The following is a 17,310-nucleotide window of genomic DNA, read 5'->3' as shown; positions in this document are numbered from 1 at the left end:
GCAAATAAGGCCCCTTCTTGGAAACTGTGCTGGGCGTGTGGTCTGTTACTATCAGGCCACCACAGTCTAGGTGGTGGGAGAGGGACAGGATGAGTTAAAATGCCACAAAGCTGTTTGTTCTGAGATCCAACTGGATTATCTTTTTATTTTTTTTTTTTTTTTTTTTTTTTTTTTTTTTTTTTATGGAGTCTCGCTGTGTTGCCCAGGCTTGGCATGATCTTGGCTCACCCCAACCTCCACCTCCCAGGTTTTCAAGTGATTCTCCTGCCTCAGCCTCCTGAGTAGCTGGGATTATAGGCATGTGGCACCACGCCTGGCTAATTTTTGTATTTTTAGTAGAAACGGGGTTTCACCATGTTGGTCAGGCTGGTCTCGATCTCCTGACCTTGTGATCTGCCTGCCTTGGCCCCCCAAAGTGTGGGGATTACAGACATGAGCCACCGCACCCAGCCTCAACTGGATTATATTAATCAAGTGTTCCTCTGTTTCCTGCAAGCTTTTGATTAGGTCCAAAAAAGTTGATTGTAGCCAGGTGTGGTGGCTCACACCTGTAATCCCAGCACTTTGGGAGGTCCAGATGGGTGGAGCACCTGAGGTCAGGAGTACAAGACCAGCCTGACCAATGTGGAGAACCCCCCCCAAAAAATACCAAATTAGCAGGGTGTGGTGGTACATTTCTGTGATCCCAGCTACTTGGGAGGCTGAGGCAGGAGAATCGCTTGAACCTGAGAGGCGGAGATTGCAGTGAGCCGAGGTCATGCCATTGTACTCCCGCCTAGGTGACAGGAGCGAAACTCCATCTCAACAACAACAAAAAAGGAGACTTATCTGTAATTCTGAGGCCCTCTGCCCTCACCTGGAATCAGGGTAGGAAGGATGACAGGTGTAGATGGGAGGGCATCGCTGCAGGTGCTCACCTGTCTAGCTGGAAACCACGTGTGGAGAGGCAATGCATCTACAGCAGCTGGTGTGCTTCCCTCCTTCAGGGATTTCCTGAGTCTGGGGCCACACCATAGGTCGCACCTCAGGGAATCCAAAACGGAACACGAGGGATGTGTTGTCACAAGTGGACGTGGCGTCACAAGTGAGCAGTATGTACAGCAGTGGAGGTATCTAACAGGAAAGGCAGTTCTATGCTTTTGGAGGGGTTTGGGTGTTTTTCTTTTTTGAGACAGGGTCTCACTCCGCTGCCCAGGCTGGAGTGCAGTGGTGCAATCACTGCTCACTGCAGCCTCGACCTCCCAGGCTCAAGCAATCCTCCCGCTCCAAGCTCCCCAGTAGCTGGAAGTACAGATGTGTGCCACCACACCCAGCTCTTTTTTTTTTTTTTTTTTTTTTTTTTTTTTTTTTTTTTTTGTTCTGCCATGTTGCCCAGGCTGGTCTTGAATTCCCGGTCTCAAGCAGTCCTCCTGCTAGCCTTCCAGAGTGCTGGAATTAAGTGTGAACCCCTGCACCTGGCCAGTAGTATGGGTCGTCTTTTTTTTTTTTTTTTTTTTTTTTTTTAAGACAAGAGGCTTGCTCTGTCACCCGGGCTGGAGTGCAGTGGCACAATCTTGGCTCACTGCAACCTCTGCCTCATGGGTTCAAGCGATTCTCCTGCCTCAACCTCCTTAGTGGCTGGGATTACAGGCACCCACCACCGCGTCCAGCTAATTTTTGTATTTGTAGTAGAGATGGGGTTTCGCCATGTTGGTCGGGCTGGTCTTGAATTCCTGACTTCATGATTCACCTGCCTCGGCCTCCCAAAGTGCTGGGATTACAGGCGTCAGCCACTGTGCCTGGCTAGTATGGTTTTTCAAAGGACAAAATGATTTTGAAATCATGAATCAAAAGAACAGTAGCTAAATGAAATTAAAGTCCATGTTATTAAGGAAACGTCACATGCCAATGCTTCCTGTGAGGCAGATGGCACAACTGATCTTCAAAGGCTCATGTGGAATTGATATTACCTTGCTAAGTTCTCCAGCCCTATTTCGGATTCAAAGATTTACATTTTTGGAATCAACCAATTAATTGATAAAACATCCTAGTCCACATCCTGACCTATTATAAATATTTGAAAGCACCTTCATCTAGACATTGGACAATTAGTTGAAAATCCTAGACAGTTAAGCGGATGATGTATAATATTTGTGGACATTGAGATGTAGGGAAGGGCCAGGTATGGTGGCTCATGCCTGTAGTCCCAGCACCTTGGGAGGCTGAGGCAGGTGGTTTACCTGAGGTCAGGAGTTTGAGACCAGCCCGGCCAACATGGTGAAACCCTGTCTCTACTAAAAATACAAAAATTAGCCAAGAATAGTGGCACACATAGTCCCAGCTACTCAGGAGGCTGAGGCAGGAGAATTGCTTGAACACAGGAGGTAGAGGTTGCAGCATTGAGCTGAGATCATGCCACTGCACTCCAGCCTGGGTGACATAGCAAGACTTTATCTTAAAAAAAAAAAAAGAAAAAAGAAAAAAGGTCTGGCATGATGGCTCACACCTGTAATCCCAGCACTTTGGGAGGCTGAGGTGGGTGGGTCACGAGGTCAGGAGTTCAAGACCAGCCTGGCCAACATGGTGAAACCCCATCTCTACTAAAAATACAAAAGTTAGCTGGTGTGGTGGTATGTCCCTGTAATCCCAGCTACTCAGGGGGTTGAGGCAGGAGAATCATTTGAACCCAGGTGGTGGAGGTTGCAGTGAGCTGAGATCACACCACTGCACTTCAGCCTGGGCAACAGCAAGACTCCATCTCAAAAAAAAAAAAAAAAAAAAGAAAAATCCAGGGAGGGTGTGACTTTCAGAGCTTAGAGCAGGCACACATTCAGTATTAACATCACCCAAAAATCCAGTGGCTCCCTGTCACCTCCTGCTGTGCAGCAAATTCTGGACCCCATGGAGACGGAGACACAAACTGCCACCTTCAGAAACTTTAGTCCCCAAAAAGTCCTGGCACTTCAGAATGTCACATCCTGCCAGGTGTTTTCTTCTCCTTCGAGACTTGCTCCTGGTGGTATTGTTAGCCCGGCTGCCTCTCAGGTGGGAGTGAAGCTGGGAGAGATGCATGCTCACATCACACAACATGAATTCAAACAATAAAACAGCCGCACCACCTGTGGAGGTTTGGTTTGCAGACCCTGACTTAGGCACAGATGAATGAATGTACTCACAACCAGTACAGTGATTTCGAATGGGGTGGGGATGTTTGTTAACTTTCTTTAGAGGGTGGTTGTAGCAAACCCGGCTGTGACTCCCTGTACCTTCTTACATTTATTTGGTATAGACTGAATAACAGAAGTTTTAAGTTAACACACTTGGTAGATAATTAACATGGTTGAAAGAGTGGTTTTGAATGATAAAAGCTTTTGGTTTTGGGCCCAGAGAAAACACCCTTCACGTGTAATTCCCCTTTGACATCCTGCTGAGAGGGCTGTTCAGCATAGGGTTTACAGGAGTGAACAGTTAGAATAGAGGCAAAGGGATGTGGGTAAACAGGCCACTGGGGAAGCTTGATTGTCCCTATCTTTCACCCTACGACTTTTACTAATTTTACGCTAAAATATTAGCATAAAGAACTGGTTGCCTTTAGCCCATTCCATTAAAATCTTTTGGCCTTCCAAAAGGTTTGAGACTATAAATTTCTAACTTTCCCTAATATTTTCCACCTGTTTTGCAAGCCACCCCGAGTAAATCCCAAAGCATTGGTGAAAACCACATATGGAATATTTTAGCTGCTGGCTGTGTGGAAAATCACTTGCATCCCCAGCGTTCAACTATAAAAAGGCAAGTATTTATACTGAAGAGCACAGAATTTTGTGACTATAATAAAAGATAATATGAGAGACTCCTGGCAAGATTTGATGCATGAAAATGCTCATACGTAGATTGCAGACAAACACCTGTACATGTTAATGGAAGTGCCAGTCACACTTTTGATCTTGTAATCAGGAGGCCGTCATCGCACCCTGTGAACATGAGAACCTAGTTCCAATTCAGCTACTGCTGACAAAGCTTGGGTCATGTGCTTGGTCACAGCCTCCACTAGCCTCATAATCTTTGTCTTTTATTTTTATTTTTGAGATGGAATCTCACTCTGTTGCCCAGGCTGGAGTGCAGTGGAGCGATCTCGGCTCACTGCAACTTCCACCTCCCGGGTGTTGAAAATTCACACTTTGTGCCGGGCGCGGTGGCTCAGGCCTGTAATCCCAGCACTTTGGGAGGCTGAGGCGGGTGGATCATGAGGTCAAGAGATCGAGACCATCCTGGTCAACACGGTGAAACCTCGTCTCTACTAAAAGTACAAAAAATTAGCTGGGCATGGTGGCATGTGCCTGTAATCCCAGCTACTCAGGAGGCTGAGGCAGGAGAATTGCTTGAACCCAGGAGGCGGAGGTTGTGGTGAGCCGAGATTGCGCCATTGCACTCTAGCCTAGGTAACAAGAGCGAAACTCCGCCTCAAAAAAAAAAAAAAAAAAAAGAAAAAAAAAAGAAAATTCCCACTTTGAATGAAGAGAACCCCCAGACAGGCTTTGTGTGGGCAAAGTAGCTGTTTATTCACCTGGGTGCAGGTCAGCTATGGCTGAAAAGAGCATTAGCAAAGGGCAGTGTGATGGGAGTTGGTTTTACAGGTTTGGGGTGGGCAGTGGAAAGTCACAGGGTAAGATCAGTTACAGCGGTGGGGTAGGGGCAAGGAGTGTACATGACCACAAGTTCAGTTACAGTGGCGGCTGGGGTGAGGCAGAAGAGCAGTTAAGATGACAGGATGGATGAGAGGCATTCGCATTATCATAAGAACAGTTGAGATGGCAGGGTTGGGTGAGGGGCTTGTCTGGGGAAGCTCCGCTGGGCACTCAGAGACAATGGCAAATGCAGGTGGGGGGAGTGGGAGACGATCAGCCCAGGCAGGCAGGACTTCAGGCTTGCACACGGAGACCTGACATACCTGTCTTTTTTATATATAGAGAGAAAGAATTAGAGAAGAGGGGGTGAGCAGACGTGCCTGACAGAGGACTGCGGGGGCACGTAAAATATTTTTTTTTGAGCGGGGAAGACAGGCTGGAAATGGGAACAGGAGAGGTGTACAAATAAGGAAGGTCTGGACAATACGTTCTGCCTTACGAAGGCTTAAGCTGCTGGGGCACTTAGAGGCACTGCGCGGTTCTGTGGGTTGTCTAGAGCAGCATCTGCCGACTTGTGATTGCCTGAATGCAGTTTTGTATGAATTGGGAGACTAAACAGAAGATATAGGGTCTGAACAGGAGAAGAAGAAAGATGGGTTTAAAGGAGTAAGGATTGGGAGGAGCCGTGACTCCAGTTAGGCTGCGTCCAGCCCTTCCAGCCAGGTCCAGAATAACCATTTGCCTGATTCGTGCGCTTTGGGGTTCTGTCTCTTCATTTATTGATGGCATTAAATATGAGGCCAGGCTGCTTTACATAAAAACAACACTTTTTCTGGAGCTTTGGACCCGAAAGCCAAGGGAACCAGCAAGGGCTGCTGCTGTTACAGGGCTTGGTGGGGTAACTGTGTGGAGGGAGAGCTTTTGTTTTCATGGTGTGTGAGGAAGCGTGCGGTATCTATAAGCAATTGCTCGGTATCTATAAGCAATTGCTCACTTTCATTAACAAGATTGTGTTTGAGAAGAGAACGGGAGCCAGATAAAGAGTGAAATGTCAGCCGTAATTGCCTGGAGGAAACGTATAAACTGGCAACTTAAAGAAAAGCAGGGCATGTAAAGGTAAATGAGTGCCGTGAATTTGGGCTCAGTTAGGAATAACAGAAACAGGTATTTTGAGGTGTGGTTTAAGCAGTAGCGGCGACTGCTTAAAGCTGGAGAAGGTGAGGGGCTGAAGGTAAGTGTGTGAGGTGTAAAGACAAAACTTTGGAGAGGGTGACAGCTAGAGGGTAAGTGGGACAGAGCCTGTGATTTTGAGGGATTCTAAGAGTATCAGGGCAGCAGCTGCTGCTGCACGTTGTCATGAGGGCCTGCCCAGGGCTGTGAGTTTAAGTTGTTTGGATAAAAGGGCTTCAGGCCATGGGCCTGGCTCCTACGTGAGAATCCTGACCACACAGCCCTGGACTTTAGCAGTATAGAATGAAAAAGTGTTGAGACAGGTTGGGGAGAGCTAGGGAGGGAGCTGCTTTTAGAGCTGTTTTTTAAGGAGCAAAAGGAGGAGTGAGGAAAGGATTTAGGATTAATAGGGTTGGATAAGTTTTCTTTAGTGAGTTTATACAATAGCTTAGTTAGAATAGCAAAACCTGGTATCCTGAGGTGAAGTAGCAACCACACCCAGGCAGGAGATAAGTTGTTGTTTGGTGGAGGGGGTTGGGGTTTGGGAAATTTACTGGATGCGGTTAGCAGGGGGAGCGTGTGTATGCTGGTGAAGGATTAGAACAGATGTGAAGAAATTTGGGCTTTGGAAGAGGATACGTGATGCCCCTTTGAGTACAGATGCCGAAGAAGCAGACGGGTGAATTAAAAGGCCATGTTTCAATAGACAGGTGATAACTGGCTTTACTTTTAAAGGCTGTGGTGGGATGGGGTACGGGGCTGGGCAGGGTAAGGGTGGTTAGGTTCTAAGGGGATGAGGAGGGGTGAATGACTTGTAGCAACGGATGGGAAGGTGATGTTTTACACCATAGGCTTAAGGTTGGGGGACATAAGGGGAGCTATTGAGGGAGGTACGGGTTTGGGGAGCAGGGCAGCAATGAGGCGTGGCTGTAGCCCAGGAACAGTCAAGGAGGCAGACAATTTTCCTAGCATATCCCAGCCTAACAGGGGATCTGGACAGGTGGGGCTGATTAGGAAAGATCATGAAAGGGAGTGCTGGCCTGATTGACGCCAGACATGGGGAGTTTTGAGAGGCCTGGAAGCCTGGTGGTCAATTCCCACAACAGCACGGCGGCCAAGGAGCCAAGTCCTTAAAAAGAAGGCAGCATGGGGTGGATGCCTTCGTGCTGATTAAGAAGGGGATGGACTTGCCCTCCACGTAAGAGTTACCCAAAGTTTGGCATCTGTGAAGGTCCAGGGGGCTTCCGAGATGGTCGGGCAGTGTCGGTCTTTAGCTGCCAAGCCAAGGGTTGGAGCTTCAGGAGCTCTCGGAGCAGTGACCTGAGTTGGACAGTCGACTTTCTGTGGGGGCCCCGCACAGATGGGGCAAGGCTCAGGAGGAGTCCTGGGCTGCGGGCATTCCTGGGCCCAGTGGCCAGGTTTCCGACACGTGAAGCAAGGTCTGGGGGGTTGGCTGGATGTGCTGCAGTCTGGGTGCTCTGAAGTCTCTGTGAGCCGGTGGCATGGCTCAGGTTTGTCTTACGGAGGAGGCAGCGTCTGCAGTTCTGAGATGTGCAGCCAGGCAGATTTCTCCCTGTTATTGAGCACCTTGAAGGTAAGGTTGCCTAATTCCTGTAGCGGGGTTTGAGGGACAGATTTTAATTTTTGTACCTTTTTGTAATGTTGGGGTTGACTGGGTGATAAAATGCTTATTAAACATTTTTAGGGGTGAGAGTGGAAGTAAGGATGGCATTTAAGTCACTCCAGGTGGGATTATTGGACTGGGTGAAGTATTGGAGGATCTGATGAAAAGGAGCCTAACCAGTGGTCGATTTGGGAAAGGTCAGATAAAGGGAAGGAACGTCACCCTAACTGTGCCTTTGGCTCCAGCCACCTCTGGAAGGGGGATTGTTGAGCAAGGGTGCAGGAGGCAGATGCAGGACTAACTGTAAGCCGGCCGCGTACGAGGTGGAGAGGTGACAGGAGGGGCATGAGGAGGCGGGTTGTGGGCAGAGGAAGAACTCCTGACCTCATGATCTACTGCCTTGGTCTCCCAGAGTGCTGTGATTACAGGTGTGAGCCACTGTGCCTGACCACCTCATAGTCTTTGTCTGAAATACAGGGGCAGAAGTATTCTTCCCAGGGCAGTCCAGGGTCCAGTGAGACAAATTATCAGGTCTCTCAGCAGAGTGACTTGGACAAGGGAGAGGCTCCACAGCTGTCCTCTTTCCACAGTTGCTCAGAGCGATTGTGAGTGAGACTGGAAAGTAGCCCAGGTGGGAGAGTGGCCGTGTGCAGGGAGGAGGTGACCTGGTGAGAGACCCAAGCATCTAAGATTACCACCCCCTTGACTTACACACTGCATTTCAATAGAAGTAAAGGCTGACGTCACCTTATAGATCGCAGGCATGGCATGGGGGAATCTTTCTGGAGGCATTGTTTTGACTTAAACGAGTTCAGGCCCCCACCTCACACCTACTCCATGGACCAAGACCCTTGGAAGGTGTCGTTTTGTTTTGTTTTGTTGTTGTTGTTGTTTTTTTTTGAGAAGGAGTTTCGCTTTTGTTACCCAGGCTGGAGTGCAATGGCGCAATCTCAGCTCACCACAACCTCCACCTCCTGGGTTCAGTCAATTCTCCTACCTCAGCCTCCTGAGTAGCTGGGATTACAGGCATGCACCACCATGCCCAGCTAATTTTTTTGTATTTTTAGTAGAGACGGGGTTTCACCATGTTGACCGGGATGGTCTAGATCTCTTGACCTCGTAATGCACTGGCCTCGGCCTCCCAAAGTGCTGGGATGACAGGCTTGAGCCACCGCGCCCGGCCTGGAAGGTGTCGTTTTAACTTACACGAGTTCAGGTCCCCACTCCACACCTAGTCCATGGACCAAGACCCTTGGCAGGTGTTGTTTTAACTTAAATGAGTTCAAACCCCCCACTCTACAGCTACTCCATGGACCAAGACCCTTGGCAGGTGTCGTTTTAACTTACACGAGTTCAAGCCCTCACTCCACGTCTACTCCATGGACCAAGATCCTTTCCCATGTAATTTCCAGAACTGTAACCCAAGACCCTTTCATGTGTCATATCTGGAGTTGTCAGCCTTTGTAAAGCCGGGCTTCTGATTGTTCGACGAGCTTGGCCATCAGGCAGTTATGCCGCCTTGCTCCAGCGCGCCCTCTGCTGGTGGCCGGGGCACTGCAGGGCCCTCGTGCTCACAGCGCTGGCTGAGGCCGCGCGCCCTCTGGTGGCCGTCCCGCTGCACCACTTGAAGTCGGAGAGCAGAGTGTTCAGCGCCCTCGTTCTGGAAATGCAAACTGACACGGAACCCACTAGCCCCTGTGTTTCCAAAAAAGAAGAAGGGATAATTAATTGGAAACCATAGGAATGAGATAAACATGGATGCACGTTTTACAACTGATGGAAAAATTCACTCAACATAGTCTTTGCACTTAAAATGCAAAACCGTCAGAGGCATCTTAACCACAGTGACTTTATTTTAAATAAAACCTTTAGAAAAAGCTAAATCTGGGCAGGGTGCAGTGCTCAGGAATGTAATCCCAGCACTCTGGAAGGCCAAGGTGAGAGGATCACTTGAGATCAGGAGTTCAAGACCAGTCTTGGAAAATAGTGAGATCCCCATGTCTACAAAAAATATAAAAATTAGCTGGCGTGGTGGCTCGTGCCTGTGGTCCCAGCTACCCAGGAGGCTGAGGTGGGAGGATCGCTTGAGCCCAGGAGTTTGAGGCCGCAGTGAGCCAGCCATGATCACACCACTGCACTCAAGCCTGGGAGACAGAGTGAGACTCTCTCTCTCTCTCTCTCACACACACACACACACACACACACACATTAAATTTGTTGGATTATATATTTAGGGATTGAGCACCTTTGGTTATAAAATATTTATGGTTAGGCCGGGCACGGTGGCTCAAGCTTGTAATCCCAGCACTTTGGGAGGCCGAGGCGAGTGGATCACGAGGTCGAGAGATTAAGACCATCCTGGTCAACATGGTGAAACCCCGTCTCTAATAAAAATACAAAAAATTAGCTGGGCATGGTGGCACGTGCCTGTAATCCCAGCTACTCAGGAGGCTGAGGCAGGAGAATTGCCTGAACCCAGGAGGCGGGGGTTGCGGTGAACCGAGATCGTGCCATTGCACTCCAGCCTGGGTAACAAGAGCGAAACTCCATCTCAAAAAAAAAAAAAAAAATTATGGTTGCAGGAACAAGTTAATAACTAAATAAAAACTCAAAACTTATAAATATATACCAGTACTTTAAGCAAAAAGCATTCTTAATTTAAAAATAAGTTTTACTTTAAAGATAATAATACACTCACAAATTATTGTTAAAATCAGTAGTGACATAGAAAAGTAACAATACTAATAGCCTGACACAAACTGATCACAATCCTTTATAAGAGACAACACTTCTTAATAACCCATATAAACAAACATTAAGTAATCCTATTTGTACGTTAATGTGCTGGCATCACATGTGTGATTACTCAATCCCAGCACTCTGGGAGGACAAGGAGAGCAGATCACTTGAGGCCAGGAGTTGGACAGCAGCATGGCCAACATGGTGAAACCCAGTCTCTACTAAAAATACAAAAATATAGCTTTGCATAGTGGCAGTACACATTGCCAATGAGGTTTATCCAAGGCGCAATTATTGCTAATTGAAAACTTTTCCCAATACCCTGCCATGATGACTGGAAATGTAATTGGCATTGGCAATTTTTGGCAGTCTCTATCGGGATGGAATAAAATAAATTAAATAACAAAAATAAATTAAAATGGAATAGAAATATAAAAAAATTAGCCGGGTGTGGTGGTGCACACCTGTAATCCCAGCTACTTGGGAGGTTGAGGCAGAAGAGTTCTTAAACCCAAGAAGCAGAGGTTGTAGGGAGCTGAGATCGTGTCACTGTGACTAGAATAAAACTCCATCTCAAAAAAAAATTTTTTTTCTTTGAAATAGGTGCGTTCCTCCTCTTGCTTTCTGAGGACTCCCTGCTCTGTCACTTAGTAGTGGCTAATAAACTCTCTTAATGTCACTAGACTCTGCGAGTCACCATAAATTCCATTTCGTGTGAGATTCAAAATCCTGTTGTTGGGGTCTGGGACAAGACCCCGTTGCTGGTGACAAAACTATACTAATTCTTTTGTTTTCTTTCTTTCTTTCTTTTCTTTTCTTCTCTTTTTTTTTTGAGACAGAGTCTTGCCCTGTTGCCCAGGCTGGAGGGAAATGGTGTGATCTTGAATCACTGCCTCCTGTGACTCCCAGGTTCAAGTGATTCTCCTGCCTCAGCCTCCCGAGTAGTTGGGATTACAAGCACCTGCCACCACGCCTGGCTGATTTTTGAATTTCTAGTACAGACAGTGTTTTCCAGTGTTGGCCAGAGCAGTCTCGAACTCTTGACCTCAGGTGATCCACATGCCTCAGCTGCCTAAAGTACTGGGCTTACAGGTGTGAGCTACCTTGCTTGGCTGGCTTGTATCCTTGGTGATCGCTTGGATATGGAGGGTGGAGGAGGAGGGGTGTCACTTGGATATGGAGGGTGGAGGAGGAGGGGTGTCACTTGGATATGGAGGGTGGAGGAGGAGGGGTGTCACTTGGATATGGAGGGTGGAGGAGGAGGGGTGTCACTTGGATATGGAGGGTGGAGGAGGAGGGGTGTCACTTGGATATGGAGGGTGGAGGAGGAGGGGTGTCACACAGATATTGCTCTTGGATTACCACCTGGGATATTAGGCTCAAGGCTTTATTATTGGTTCGAACCCTGAGAGTGCCAGCAAACAGCTCGAGGTGATGTGGAGCAACATGCTGTTTTCATGAGCGCCTGGCTGCAGATGGGCTGAGGCCTAAAACGGTGTCAGCCCCAAGTGAGGGTGAGGCTGGGGTTTTCTAGTCTCCTGTAAATGGGACATGTTCCAGTCTGATGTAACTGCTCTGTGGCACCTAGACGGCCTCTCTCCTGATCTTCAGGGGCTCCTTGTCTTCCGGCCTGCCCTTTTCTGGCTTCTGCTCACTTGCTGACCCATGCTGCTGGTGCATGTGGTCTTGTACCTTGGGACCAAGCCTGAGGAGGGAGGAGTTACCCCCAAGTTGTCAGGCCCCGGGGAGAATCTTTCATTAGGGAGAGTAGGCTGGCTGATTGTTAGGCACAACTTGGTTTTGCAGGTGCAGTGGAATGCCTCAAGCTGAAAGCCTGACTCCTTGTATGGGCCAGACCCCATGTGGCCATTCCTGTGACTGCCAGGCCACTTTGAGCCTGAGAGACAGTTTTATCTGGCCTCTGTCCTGCACATGTTTATGATGTCTTCTCTGTGTTGGCAGATCTGGGGGTCCACCAGATAGGATCCCGTGAAGAGATCTCAAAGGTCGTTAGTCCATTGTGTTTATCACATCACTTCCACAATCAAAGATGAATAAAATATAGAGGAGTATTTAGTGATAAGGCTGATGGTGCCCCTGTGCTAGGCAGTGTTTTTGTTCCTTGAGACACCAAAGAGTTGAGAAAATCCTTTGCCTTAGAGTTTTGCATCTGTAAGTCCTGCTATCGAGAGCTGTGTGTGTTAAAATGTCTGATTTATCAGGCAGGATCTGGGCTGTCTGTAAGCTTAGGTAAGGGGAGGCTGGTGTCCAGCAAGTATCCAGTACCCCTCAACATCCCAGTTCTTCTCCACCAATCTTCCAATTCTAGGACTGATGCGGAGGCCCTCAGAGCGACTTAAGAGAGGAAGTAGTCAGTGTGCTCTGTGGCTAGCTTGTACAGGAGCGTACATTGTAAATCCTCTGCCGACAAAACGTTGGAAACAAGTAGTGTTTCAGCTTGAGTTTCTCGTAAATGGCTTGCAGTCATATAAACCAGAGCATGCATACCACAGGGCAACATGAGGGTCCCTCTACCACCCTTTCTCCCAGCAGCCTAAGTGGGCATCTACACAGAATAATGCATGAAGCCTCACCGTGTGAAAGTCCAGTGCTTTGTGCTTGGAGTGTCATCAGGGAAGGCCACTTACTTGGAAGGTTGCCGAGCTGCTGCGGAGGGAAGGAGGGGGTGTGCCGTGCTGCTGGGTCTGCGTCTCGCTCTGCGACAGGAGGTGTGGTGGCCTAGAATTAGAGCCTAAACAACACCATTGTATAAAAGAAAAAACTGATTTTCAAAAATAAGTTGTAAAGGCTGCCCCATTCTCCTCACAGTGACTGCGGGCCTTGGCCTCTGTAAATACAGCTGCTAGTTTACTTTGCAAAATGCAAAAGGTAAAGCTGCTTATCAGTAACTGCCAGAGTTGCTGGTCTTTGCTTACCAGTAATAACCAGAATAAGCATCCCCATCTAATTCCATCCTGGCTCCTGCAGCTTGTAATAAGTGACTAAGATCTGTTATTTCTACCTTAACTCAGACAATGTGCAAACTAATGCTTATCTTGACTTCTGTAAGCCGCTTGGGTAACAATCAAAGTGACAAGTCCTCTGGCCCTCAGAATGTCTGAATCTCTTCACCTCCACCCCTACCCCACACTCTCACCCCCAAAGGTGGGCATAAAAAGGTCTTGTCACCTTCCTTTCATTGCCACAGGTTGGAGAGATGTAAGTCCTCTGTGGTCGCTGGCATAATAAACCCTGTAATTTGTCATACTTTTGTCTTGGTGTTGACTTTCTGTGCTCAGTCCAGTATAACAGAGGCATGAGAGAGCCTTGGTCTTATGAAGACCTTGGGTATCCCAGCTCACTTCATCCCTGATCAGCGTGATGCAGGCACTAGGCCCTGGTTCTGGAGGTGAGAATACACCCTGGGTTTCCACTGCATGGCTGGCACAGTGGACATTCAGGTGCCTCTTTGGGGACTGCTGTGGAGTCCTGTGCCAGATGCAGTGGTGCACAGCTGGGAGACAAGGGTCCCTGCTTCTGCTGGAGAATCCAGGCAGATGTAAAGGGTTAAGGTTAGTTGTAGGGTTAGGGCTTAAGTTTAGGGTCGGTGCTGGGGTTTTGGGGTTGGGTTCAAGGGTCAAGGGTCAGGGTTAAAGAGTAGGATGAGGGATTGGGGTAGGGTTAGTGTTTAGGGTTAGAGGTTAAGGGGGTGAGGGTGAGGATAAGAACAGATTACTAAAAGCAATTCTGCTTCACTTCAATAACAACCTTCTCCAACTCATTTTGTCTCGACAAACTTATTTTTCCAAGAATTCCGGGCTTCTTAAAGCACCCAGGGACTTTTCACACCTTAAATCTGTGAAATTCTGTCTTCTTCTGCCGCATGCATAGTTCAAACATACAAGGAGAGGCAAAGCCAGACGCCTTCCTGAAGGGACCTGAGAAATTCTTCTCTTTCTCTCTCTGGAATGAAATGAATTCTCTGGACCATTAGTGCGAACCTTCAAAAGCCAAACCCAGGCTGGGCGCGGTGGCTCAAGCCTGTAATCCCAGCACTTTGGGAGGCCAAGGCGGGTGGATCATGAGGTCAAGAGATCGAGACCATCCTGGTCAACATGGTGAAACCCCGTCTCTACTAAAAATACAAAAAATTAGCTGGGCATGGTGGCGCACGCCTGTAGTCCCAGCTACTAGGGAGGCAGAGGCAGAATTGCTTGAACCCAGGAGGCGGAGGTTGCGGTGAGCCAAGATCGCACCATTGCACTCCAGCCTGGGTAACAAGAGTGAAACTCCGTCTCAAAAAAGAAGCCAAACCCATTTGTGAGATCTCCTTTAAAACTACTGTAGACCCAAGTGTTTATATTTATAAGACATTAATTTAGTATTTATATTAATGTAAGGGAGAACACTTAAATCTGTCTATGCCACATGTGCCTCTGGCTTATTGCCCAGTTAATTGTCGCTTCAGGCTAAACTTTGGTTTCTGTCTCTAATTTTTGTCCGAAAGAACATAACTGATCTCAAAACATCTGCTATTATTTTAGGGACTAGTGCTGCCATGTCCATTCCTCCCTCTTTTCTTGCAGTCTGTGTGGAAGTTCTTTAATGTGAACATTTTGACCACCTTCACGCTCCCATGTCCACTGTCAGCACATTCAGACTTACCCAGCCAAGACTGTCATCTTAGGCCAGGGATTTTTTAGGGATCTTTATTTTGCTGTGATACGGTTGGCATTCCTTTGACTCACTGTATCAGCCTAGAGGTCTTTTCATTTTAGGAGCCCAAGAGGGCAGAAAAAGAAGCAGGTGAGCAATTAAACCTTCTGAGTCGCGAGAGAGTCCCGTTGTGTTAAGCAATATTACAGAACATCATATGTAGTAATCTAGCAGATGAGCCACATGGCTGCTGAGCACACATGCCCGCTTGATGCTGTGAGCACAGACTCCCTCATCATTAGTCTTTTCTATCTCTGGAGGGAATTATAAGGGCCACTTACTAACCTGTAAGTCAGAGTAAGTTAAAGGTGTTTCCCCAAAACACCGAGGACAGAATGAAAGGTGAGGAGTGTTAGCCACAGCTCAGAAGTGCAGGAAAGTCTCTTAGTGTGGGTTGTTGGAGAAATGCAGGTCTTTTTTCTTTTGGAAGTCTCCCTAGAATGGGGTCAAGGACTCTGCCCATTCTAGGATGAATAATTGGTATATTAGACACCCTCGGATATTTATCCCAAGCCTTCATTTAGGGATCTTAATGAGTTTGTTCAGCCATCACAGTCTCTAATGCTAATTAGGACATTGGAATCTCTCCACAGTCCAAACTGGCACTGTCTTTTAACGTTGAGTCTCTCATTATTCTCACCTGACATACCTTATGTATCCCACACGCTTGCTAATAACACATCGTGCTCACTGTTACCTTTGCAACAAGACTTGAACTTTACTTAGCCTGGAGGAGTGCACTTCACATGTCCAGACCCAGTTCTGACTCATTCTTCAGCCCTGCATCAGTCAGTGGGGGCTGGTTAAACCACGGTGACAAACAACCTCCAAGTTTCAGTGGCTTAAAAATCTTCTTCCTCATTTATTTGCATCTCATCATGGGTCAGGTGAGTGGTTGCTCTGTGCTGTGTCGTCCTAACACAGGAATCGAGGCTGAAGGAGGTACCATCAATAAGATCCCCATTGCTCTAGAAAAGACAAAAAAGCGTGCTGGATAGAACTGTTTCTTGGAGATTTCTCCTGAAGAAGTCACATATTATTTCTTCTAACCTCCAATGACAAAAACAAAACAAAAACAAAACAAAACAAACAAACAAACAAACAAAAAAACACGTGGCCATGCAAACATTTAAGTAGGTGGGATGGAACAGTCAGAATGTGTTGATAAAAAATGAACTGAAAATATGTGGAGAACAGCGCCAATGACTATTGTGAATGCCAGCATGCATTCCTGACAACCTAGTGCTGCTACCCTTCACACTTCTTCTGTCTTGCAAAGTGTTAGAACTTCTTATCTGAAGCCACACCACTCAGAGGGACTGCAGAATGCATAATGACATCTCCTTTAGGATGTCCTTAGAGAATTCAAGGAAAAGAAGTTAAATAATCAAAAAGTGCTTTTGGGTACAGCTGTTTGGTACTAGAGGGTAAGATTAGAGATAGATTGTAGTGATAATAATAGGGTTAGAATTGGGGTCTGGGTCAGGGTCAGGGCTGGAAGTATGGTTAGAGGTGGGGTCACGGTCAGGGTCAAGATAAAAGTCAGGGTCAAAGTTAGGGTCAGAATTATAGACCAGGGTATGGATCAGGGTTTAGGGTCAGGGTCAAAGTCTAGGGATGAGGTTAGGATTAGAAGCAGCGCTTTGTTCTCCTCAGGACCCACCTGAGGAGAGGCCGTGTCTTTGGAGCACCTGGTAGCATGTCCACAGTGAAGACCAAAGTTTTGTTCCCCTCAAGTCTGACCTGGGGAGACGTGACTGCAGGCCATGTGAGGAAGGTGAGGCAAAAGCTTCCTGTCTGCTCCCTATGTGCAGATGAAGGAACTCTGACACTGGCTTTACTTTCACACATTATATTCTACAAATCTTGTTTTCAGAAGCATCCCTTGTCTGAGGCTTTGGCAGCTCATCATTGTAGCGTGCCCTAACATATTGTAAGATTTGGGTTTCTTTTTGGGGCGAGGTCTTCATATAGAGAAAGGTGAAATGCTTAGAGCCACCATCAGGACAGCTGGGATGAAAGCTGGGGATGGGCAGGTGCCTTTCAAGTCACCCCAATCCTGAGGCTGGAGGAAACATGTCCACCCCCTGTAAACACTTTTATTCATGTTTTAATTACTCATTTTTCTTATAGCATTAAAGTAGTCAAAACAGGCATATTAAATAATAAAGTGTAGGCATATGAAAACTTGCAACATTATTTAAATTTCAATATATTATTTGTACCTCAACATTTTTATTTTGTTGAGAAAGTCTAAGGTTAATTGGCAGTGTAGTTTTAATAGTAGATAGAATAATGTGTGTTTTACAAACATTAACATCCTGCATTACATGTACGAACCCCAAAAATCTGAGACAGGTCTTAGATTTCTTAGGGAGTTAATTTTGCCAAGTTTGAGGATCCCCGCCCCTGTGATGTATCCTAATGAGGTCCTGACAACATGTGCCCCAGGTGGTA

General features: G+C 47.1%; 1 long non-coding RNA gene and 1 other non-coding gene across 2 annotated transcripts in view; both read left to right on the top strand.

The window, feature by feature from the left end:
* Positions 1-17,310, top strand: part of LOC141582811 (uncharacterized) — a 78,539-nt gene that overhangs the window by 35,010 nt on the left and 26,219 nt on the right. The gene's annotated exons all lie outside the window — the stretch shown is intronic.
* Positions 10,377-10,518, top strand: LOC141583819 (U4 spliceosomal RNA). The gene has a single exon (XR_012516715.1). It is a non-coding gene; the product is annotated as a U4 spliceosomal RNA (small nuclear RNA).

This window comes from Saimiri boliviensis, chromosome 2 (assembly GCF_048565385.1).
Source record: "Saimiri boliviensis isolate mSaiBol1 chromosome 2, mSaiBol1.pri, whole genome shotgun sequence".
Lineage (NCBI taxonomy): Eukaryota > Metazoa > Chordata > Mammalia > Primates > Cebidae > Saimiri > Saimiri boliviensis.
Note: the sequence above shows the minus strand (reverse complement) of the source record. Positions and strands in the feature narration are given on the sequence as shown.